This window comes from Hermetia illucens, chromosome 3 (genome assembly GCF_905115235.1).
Source record: "Hermetia illucens chromosome 3, iHerIll2.2.curated.20191125, whole genome shotgun sequence".
Classification (NCBI taxonomy): domain Eukaryota; kingdom Metazoa; phylum Arthropoda; class Insecta; order Diptera; family Stratiomyidae; genus Hermetia; species Hermetia illucens.
Window position 1 is genome coordinate 68,384,828 of NC_051851.1, and position 9,272 is coordinate 68,394,099.

The window sequence follows — 9,272 nt, forward strand, 5'->3', positions numbered from 1 at the left end:
ATGTCTAAGCAAAATATTTTCTTGATATGTTAGTTGCGTGTTTGCTGATGGCCACCTTCTTTTCAGTTGGCCCTCAATTATTCATTGATCCGTTATTGTTTTCATTTGAGACTAATCGTTGCAAGCAATTTATTAAACAACTGGTTAATCTATTATATACAGATCGGAGTGGTGATAAATATTATTTTTCTATAAATAAATGTGATTGTGAAGTAGCGGGTCTTTCTCGTAACATTCGTTGAAAAATATTAGGTCCTTTTACGGGAAGTTTTCCGATAGATAATTATTAGATATAGATAATTATTATATTTTGGAAGTCAATTGATAAAGCGCTTTTAAAAAACGTTATAGGGGTAATTTTTTTCAATTTTAAAAAGTATATGTACTTTTACATGTACAGGGTGCGGCAGCATAACTTCCTTTTTTCAAAACTCAATAAAAACTATTGTATGCATCGGAAAATATTTTTTATAATGTAGGTACATGTCTAAAGTTTTTATTTACATTGTTTTGAAGATCAAATCTGTTAGGTGACGTCCCCCATTCTCCATACATTGGGTAAACCGATTTCTGGCGTTTACCATGACTCTTGTTAGCATAGCAGGTGTTATGTTGGCAATTTCTTCTTGGATGTTGGTCTTCAAATCTTGTAGGGTTCTTGGACGGTTCACATAAACACGGGATTTCAAAAAACCCCATAGAAAAAAATCACAAGGGGACAGATCGGGAGAGCGTGCCGGCCATTCCAAATCGCCTCTAATTGAGATAAGGCGCTCTGGAAAGTGTTCCCTCAAAACAGCCATCGATGCTCTTGAAGTGTGTGCTGCTGCACCGTCTTGTTGGAACCAAGTGTCCCCCAAATCCAAATTTTCTAGCCGTGGGAAAAAAAAATTCTGTAGCATGTTTACATACCGGTCCGAATTCACTGTCACTGTAACCTCATTGTCCTCAAAAAACCAGGGACCAATCATTCCAGCTGAGGAAATTGCACACCACACTGTGACTTTGGGTGAATGCAAAGGCTTTTGATGCAATTCTCGGGGGTTGGTGTCAGCCCAGTAACGCATGTTTTGTTTGTTAACCGACCCACACAAATGAAAATGGGCTTCATCGCTAAAAAACAATAGCACCCTCGGGAACGATATCAAGAAGAAGCTCACACGCATTCATCCGAGAATTGAAGTCACGTTCTGAAAGTTCCTGCACTATCGCCATCTTATAGGGATGAAAATGAAGATCATCACGAAGAATTCTTCTCACAGAACGATCGGATAGTCCAAGGGCAGATGCATGTTTGCACGCAGAACGCCGTGGCGATCGCAACATTGACGCTCTCACTGCTTCAATGTTCTCAGGTGATCTAACGGGCCGAGGGACTCCAGTTCTTCCTTTTGTCGCACTTGCAGTTTGTCTGAATGTAGTGACCCATGTAACAATTGATTTGCGATCTGGGACGGGAGCCAACGGGGCCAAATTAAAGCGATTCCGAAATGCACGCTGTGTTGCAATAACCGAACATCCGCTTGAAAAGTAAACCTCAACGGCAAAGGCACGCTCCTCACTATTCCAACGCATGATGGCGACTGAACCGTGTCGGGACAAAACTTTACAGTATCCCCTCTTGAACGAGACCACTAGCGCTCCGCTATGACATCAACTAACTAGGTGGCGCGCATTTTAAAAAAGGAAGTTATGCTGCCGCACCCTGTACATGGCGATACAACAATTAACAAAATATAAAAGGTAAAGGGTATGTTTTTCATGGGTAATCACTTTATTTTAAATCGTCGTAGAATAATAATATAACGAGGGTTATTTAACCCCCAATAAGGCCGCTTAAGATAATCTATTTTTTGTTCTGTTTTGTTCTGTTATTATTTTTCTGTTGATTGTGTGGTATTTCATTTTTTTCAAACCATAATGAACTCCGGTTGTAAAACACCTGAAAGCGAGGTAAAGAGAATCTGACTAGAAATGAATACTAACATAAACAAAATGATGGTGGCCAATAAGGTATTGATCTTCATATAGCTATGGTACCAGATTTGATGATAATAGTTTCTAATTCTGTTTCAAAATTAGCTGTGGTCTGTACTTAGTATCTAATTTAGTATATTCTCCACCCATTTCTTATAATGCCCCTTCCTATTTTGTTTTAAATCTCGAAATAGGGTTAACTCAACATTCATATCTACACACATACAGAAGCAGTGTATATGAGCATAGAAAGAGGACATTCTTGTTACTGAGAAGTTCAAACCTTTCGCCAATTATTATTTTCGATGCACTACCTCTAGATAACTTCAGACATCCCAATTTTGCAACGATGTCAACCAATCCAAAAAGCTGTCAGGTGTCTTGGCTTACGCCATCGCTCCATCTCAGGTAGGATCTGCTGTACCTTCTTTTTGTACCATAAATATTGCCTTTAAAGACTTTCTGAACTGGATCATACTCGCCCATACGGACTAAGGGTCCCACCCATCGCAGCCTATTGAGCCGGATTTTATTCACAACCGTATCGGGCATAGAACCCAAGTATCCTTGGAATACAGGAGGACCGGCAAGATTAACATCTTGTACACTAAGAGATTTGACCCTGTGATGAGAGGTTTCGGGCGGAACAGTTTTTGTGAAATGAAATAGGGTCTGTTGGCTGCCAACAACCGTGTGGAGATTTCATCGTCACAGCTATTATCGGTTCTGATTTTCGGCTCCAGATAGGATGAGTTTCAAAATTGCATTCTCCTAGCTTTATTATTCTCAGTTGACTAGTGCTTTTCGATGTTGTTCTTTCTGCTACCATAGCCGGCGATGAAAAAATGGTACAATTGATGACCATATTTCAACAATTTTTCCATCGCTTGCCGCAAAGAGAAAATATGATCCGTTGCTGATTTGCCTGGAGTGAAGTCCCTTTGGTATGGACCAATTATGTTTTGGGCGAATGGGGCTATCCGGCCTAGCAAGATAGTGGAAAATATCTTATAAATGGTACTCAGCAACGGACTACCTTTATAATTGGTGCACTTCGTGATATCCTTTTTATGTATGGCAAAGATAATGCCTCTTGCTGGTCATCAGGCATTGATTCGCCATACTCATTGATTACATATTATCCAGCGCATCTTTTGTAAAGGTTATTGGCTAGCTGCTCTGTAGCTAATGATCTGTTCGGATAGTGCACGTTCCATGAGAAAATGCGCAAATCTTTGGTCCATTTTCGTGTCCGTTGTGTAGTCCATTCATTCCGGAGCTCCTAACTGGTTTTCAGTGCAAGGTTGTTAGTTCTATTCCACTGAAAAGTGATGGAAAAAAGCGCAAGTTTCTTTGCTAGTTTAAAACAGGTAATATCTTAGTAAATAGCTAAATGGGCAAGCAAAATCGAAAGGGCATTTTCTCGTGGTATCTGGAGATGATATATACTCGCATCACTGAGCACACTCTCTTCGAACAGGTTGAGCAGTATAAGTAGAATATCGTAGCAACCCAGGAAATGAAATTACTGGACAGCGAGATTATGGACATACATTCTTAATGGGGGTTCAAATATGAAGGCAATTTTTGCCTAGTCAACGTACACGGTCCTACTAAAGAAAGGAAGGAAGTAACTAAAGTTGTCTTCTACAACCGTGTTGAAATTTTGTACGATTCACTGCATGTTAAAATATTACTTTGGAATTTTAACGTTCAAATTGAAAAAGAGGAGGTGGATCAAGCAATAACAGGAGAGCACAGCTTTTACAAGGCAATAATAATAATGGATAATGCTTCCTTGTCTCCTGTAGGGGTATAATCATAAGTTCCACATGCTTCTCACGTAGACGCATACACAAAAGAACCTGAGCATATCCAGATGACCAAACTTACAACCAGATCGGCCATGTATTTATTCAGAAAAGACAGAAGACTCCAGCAGTTTCGATGCTCGTATATATCGAGTAGCGAAGTACAACTTTAGTGACTAACTGGTGAAAAACACCGATCGTCGCCACAAACCTACACTGAAACAAGTCGGGGAACCGGAAGCTGGACGCTTCAGGTATGGACGGTTTTGTGTATTCCTCTTATAATGACATTTAAGTGTGCATGTGACTCAATAGTACGTAACACGTAATATATGCATATATTATGTGAAAATATTCACTTTCAAGTGATATTGACATTAAAAGTCTTGAATTTGCAAAGAAGCGACAATTTTGACCCATTATAACTTTGTTAGTAATAATGCGATTTCCACCAAACTTTGTAGGATCATGCTCTATATTATATTATATTATTATGTAGTACTAGGATGAACTAAAGGGGGTTTTCAAGCCAATTACTAAAAAAAATATTTCGCAGTCTCTTGTTTTTTTTTCAGATTTTTCGTTGGGTAGTTGCCGAGAATGGGTCCGTTAAAGAAATGATCGCTTCCAACCCCTGCACTTACCACCTTTCCAACAAATTTATGTATGTATGTATATTAATATAATTTTAATAATTAGCTGTACAACCCCTTTTTTCATCTCCCCGTTATCCTAGAAATTCTGCAGCAATGTAGGCTGTAACAGAGCATGATCCTGCCAAGTTCAGTGGAAATCGCATTATTACTAACAAAGTGATAATAGGTCAAAGTTGTGGCTTCTACGCAAATTCAAGACTTTGAAAGTCAATATCACGCGAAAGTGGATATTCTCACATAATATAAGCATATACATATTACGGGCTAGGTTCTAATCGGACAAATCTCCACTCAAATGTTTTTATAAAAGAAATACACGAAACCTTTCATACCTGAAGCGTCCAGTTTCCGGTTTCCCGACTTGTTTTAATTGGTGTTGGTGGTCAAAGGGTACTATAGGTCCCAGACCGGAACGTGGATCGGTACCCATGATGGGGCATAATACCTGGGAAACGCCTGCTGAACCAACACCAAGAGCTCTACTACCAAACCCGATCTCCACCTTCACGTGGTGACCGCTGAGAGTTCTTTCTTAACGAAGAGCTGCAGACGGAGAAAGATGAAAGCGAGTTTTATGGGATAAGTTGTTGGTTGAGTATTTCGATGAACTTCTCAACAGCCAATCACGTCGGAGGCGAACTGAAAACAATGGACAAATAGTGCTAGCACTAAGTATGGAAGAAACAGTCTGCGCAACTCATTGGCTCAAAAATCATAAGTCATATAAGCTCATCCACATCGAGCAGGCGGCGCGAGATCTTGGGCTGGATATCAATGAAGGCAAGACAAAGTATATGGTGGCAATGTCAGCATCGAAAACCAACCAACCAACCACATCAAACCACACTGGTCAAACGGGAAGAAAAAGGATAGGAGAATACAACTTTGAGACCATTGATAATTTCTCCTATCTAGGGTCGAAAATCACAACCGATAACAGCTACGATCAGGAAATCCGCGCACGGTTGTTGTCAGCCAACAGAGCCTATTTCAGCTTATAAAAACTGTTCCGTTCGAAACGTCTCAGCATAGGGTCAAAGCTCTTACTGTACAAGACTATGATCTTGCCAGTCCTCATGTATTCCTTGGAAACTTGGGTTCTTAGCAAGAAAAATTGCGAACTCTTGGCCGCGTTCGAGAGAAGAATCCTTCGAAGAATTTCTGGCCCCCTACATGAGGATGGACGATTCCGTAGCCTACACAATGACGAAATCTATGAGCGATACCATGACCGGTTGTGGATAAATGGAGCGATGGCGTAGATCAGGACGCCAGACAGCTTTTAGGGATATCGAATTGGTGGACCTCGGCGCAAAACCGGAATGTCTGGAGTTCCTTATTAAGGCGGGCCTAGACCGGATACCGGTTGTTGCGCCGTTGATGATGATGATGATATAAGCATTATATCATGCCATTATAGAGGTTTCACGTTGCTGAGTACCATCTATAAGATATTCTCCGCTATATTGCTAGGTTCTCTCGCAAATTAGTAACAGATCAGATTTTGCCTTTGCAACTAGCGATGGAAAAACTGTTGGAATTTGGCCATCAGCTGCATCATCTTTTCATCAATTTCAACGCCACTTATGATAGCCAGAGTAAATCTGTACACGGCTATGAGAGAATTCGGTATCCCGACGAAATTGATAAAGATGACTAGGCTGACCCTGATCAATGATTTACGTGGGATGAAAGCAGCAGGATCATTTTAGAGACCATTCGAAATCAATAACGGTCTAAGACAAAAGGATACTCTATGGTGCACTCTTTTTAACCTGGTTCTGGAAAAAGTGATCCGTGATGCTGAGGTAAACGCGAGCGATACCTTTACTCTTTAACTCTGGCCTATACTGATGATATCGACATCATCGGAAGAACGACCCGAGACGTATAGACTGTCTTCAGCCAGATCGAGCAGGCGGCGTGAGATTTTGGGCTGCACATCAATGAAAACGAGAAGAAATATACCAAAAACTAAACAACTATTATAAAAACATCAACACTGGTGAAACGAGAACGATAAAGATAGGAGACTACAACTTGGAGACCGTTGATAATTTCTCCTATTTAGGTTCAAAAATCAGAACCGATAATACGAGTAGCTAGGACGGTGAAATCCGTACATGGTTGCAGTTAAATAACCTACATAATGATGAAATTTATGAGCGATACCACGACCGTCTGATTGTCGATAAAATCCCGGTCGCGATTGGCGGGTCACCAAATCTGTCTGGAAGAGGATGATCCAGCCCGGAAAGTCTATAAGGGTTATATTTATGGTAGAAAAAGAAGACGAGGTAGACTATGAATGAGATGGAGCGGTGGCGTAAACCAAGACAACTTTTAGGGATATCGTATTAGTAGTCATCGGCGCAAAACCGGGATATCTGGACTTCCTTATTATGGGAGGTCTAGACCGGATACCGATTGTTGCGTTGATGATGATGATAATAGTTTTTTTTTTAAATTTTATTATTGTTCTCTTCATCAGTACTACCCGGACGGAGCGATTTGCTTGATGAGAAGTACTGAGAATGGATAGGAAAAGCAATGCGCACAGATAATATGTACATTGGCCAAGTAGAACTAACTATTAGGCGATGACGGTTTTACGGTTTCTAACCAGGGCTGAGGCAAATTGTCAGACGCTGCCTCACCTCTGCCCTGAGAGCAGTGTGACCGAAGTGGCTTGCAGATGTTAAGTGCTCCTTTATATAATTGGCAGAACACAACAGGACTACGAATTATATTGAGCGCAAATCCGTCCTACTGACCAGAGCCTGAGAGCTGAAAATATATTTTTTTTTTATGATGACGATTTGCCTCTGCCCTGGTAAGAAACCGTAAAACCATCATCGCCTAATATTTTGTAAGTTTGGGTGCTAAGCCCTAAACGAGTGGACCAAAAAAAAGGGAGTAAGTTGCTCCCCACTTGGTCCGGTCCAACATTAAGTTGATGCGGACTTAGGACCTCACAATTTTCAAAAAATAGAACTAATTGGTAACAAAGTATTCTCTAAAAATACTGGAGAAGAGGCTAAAATATTACGCGGAAAAAGCCATTGGAGATACCAGGGAGGATTTAGAGGTGAACGTTAAAGAGGTATCAGGTATCCCCCGTGAAACGAGTGTTTCAGAAATGCTGGAACTTCAACGTCAATGCCTAACAAATACGTCAAATAGCGGTTGACTTTACGTACGAAATTAATCTCTAGTTCAGCATCCCAACAGAACTCTTTTATCTCACAAAAGCAGCCATGACGGGGCCAATTTCGCTTGTGTGAATTGAAAACCGACTGATTGATTTTTAACACGCTTTCGACGCGACACGATTTCAAAGTTTTTCAACTTAGCCTGAATAATCCCTGTCTATACCAAAGTACGCTGCTCTTCAAACCAACACAAGTGGTAGCATATGCCGTTGACATTAATATCGCAGTAAACTTCGCCACTTACCGTGCTTCCTCCAAGGTATCAAAGAAACCCTCGTGAAGATGATACGGCAGGGAAAGAGATAGGATTACGGGTGAATGATAAAAAAAACAGTGCTTTGAAAGGAAAGTGTAACAAAAATCTTTGGATCAGCTCGAGGTAGTGACGGATGGGGAATCAGGTACAACAAAGACACAGGGTCTTATGTAATGGCGACTTAGAAGTGTCTAAAGTGACAAAATTGCGAAAGGTTCAATGGACTTGCCAAGTCCAACGACTGGGGGACTCACGAATCCCGAAAAGGGTGTTGAAAGGCGGACAGATATAAGGAATTGGGGCATTGAAAGACTCGAAGCAATACATTTGGGAAGCTAAGATTCAAAACACGGTGTAACGCCGCGAAAACGAATTACCATGTCTTCTATGGCTATAGAAAGGTTATATATTGACTGCAGAATATATTTTTACTATGACGAATAAGATCATTTTCAGTGTCGATGCGCAGCGTAATCCTAAACGAGATTCAATGCCTTATCACCTTGCAAAAAAAGGTTTAGGAAGTAGTATATAGTAGTATAGACAAATCATAATTTTCAGTCAATATTTCCTTATACAATCAGAATATAGTAAGCATTTACCGCTTCTAATTATACCAGCTGCTAATTAAAACCACATGCATAATCAAGAAAGCAGAACAGTTTTGAAGATAACTTTGCACACGGTCCACATGCGTTCTAGATCACTAATGAGTATAAATATGGTACAGGTAAAGGTTAACCATCGTCAGTAATTCAATACTTGGATCATACCCAACTATTTCATTATATTCTCGAGCAAAATATTAAATTGCGTTGTGGGAAAAGATAATAAAACCTAAAGTTCTTGAACAATGCCTTGTCCGGGATGTAGTTCAGGTAAGTTGGAATTGTTGGTCTATCGATCTATTCATTTGATTCATTTGATACCGATTCTAGGTTGTCAGTGCACATCGCAATCATGCGGAACTAACTGCAATTGTAACCAAGGATGTTCCTGCCAAGGAAGGAAGGATTGAAAGAGCAGAGAAGTTCACACGGAATCGAAACTGATATACGATAATCTGATGATTCCAAATTTAAAAATTATCTCCCATTTTGAATAAAAGAACATGTTTATTTTTTAAATGATAAAATGAGTTTTTTTGTGATATCATTTCTGGAAAACCCTGCTAGTAACACTTTAATTTCGATTTTTTAGCCACTCGACGATTTTTGTGATAAACGTTCAGGTTTAGCTATAATTAAGATCAAATTCTGCAATTTTCTCAATTTTTCAATAGCTATAATAAGGAATCCCTTCATCTTCATCAGTTTCGTCAACTAGGACACTTCAGTGATATAAGTTGGGCACTACTGTT

The 9,272-nt window shown here is 40.0% G+C and overlaps 1 long non-coding RNA gene across 1 annotated transcript; it reads left to right on the forward strand.

Annotated features, from left to right (window-relative positions):
* The first annotated feature begins 8,593 nt into the window (after nucleotides 1-8,593).
* Nucleotides 8,594-9,047, forward strand: LOC119652924. Its single transcript, XR_005249619.1, has 2 exons — nucleotides 8,594-8,790; nucleotides 8,851-9,047. It is a non-coding gene; the product is annotated as an uncharacterized LOC119652924 (long non-coding RNA).
* Nucleotides 9,048-9,272: the final 225 nt, after the last annotated feature.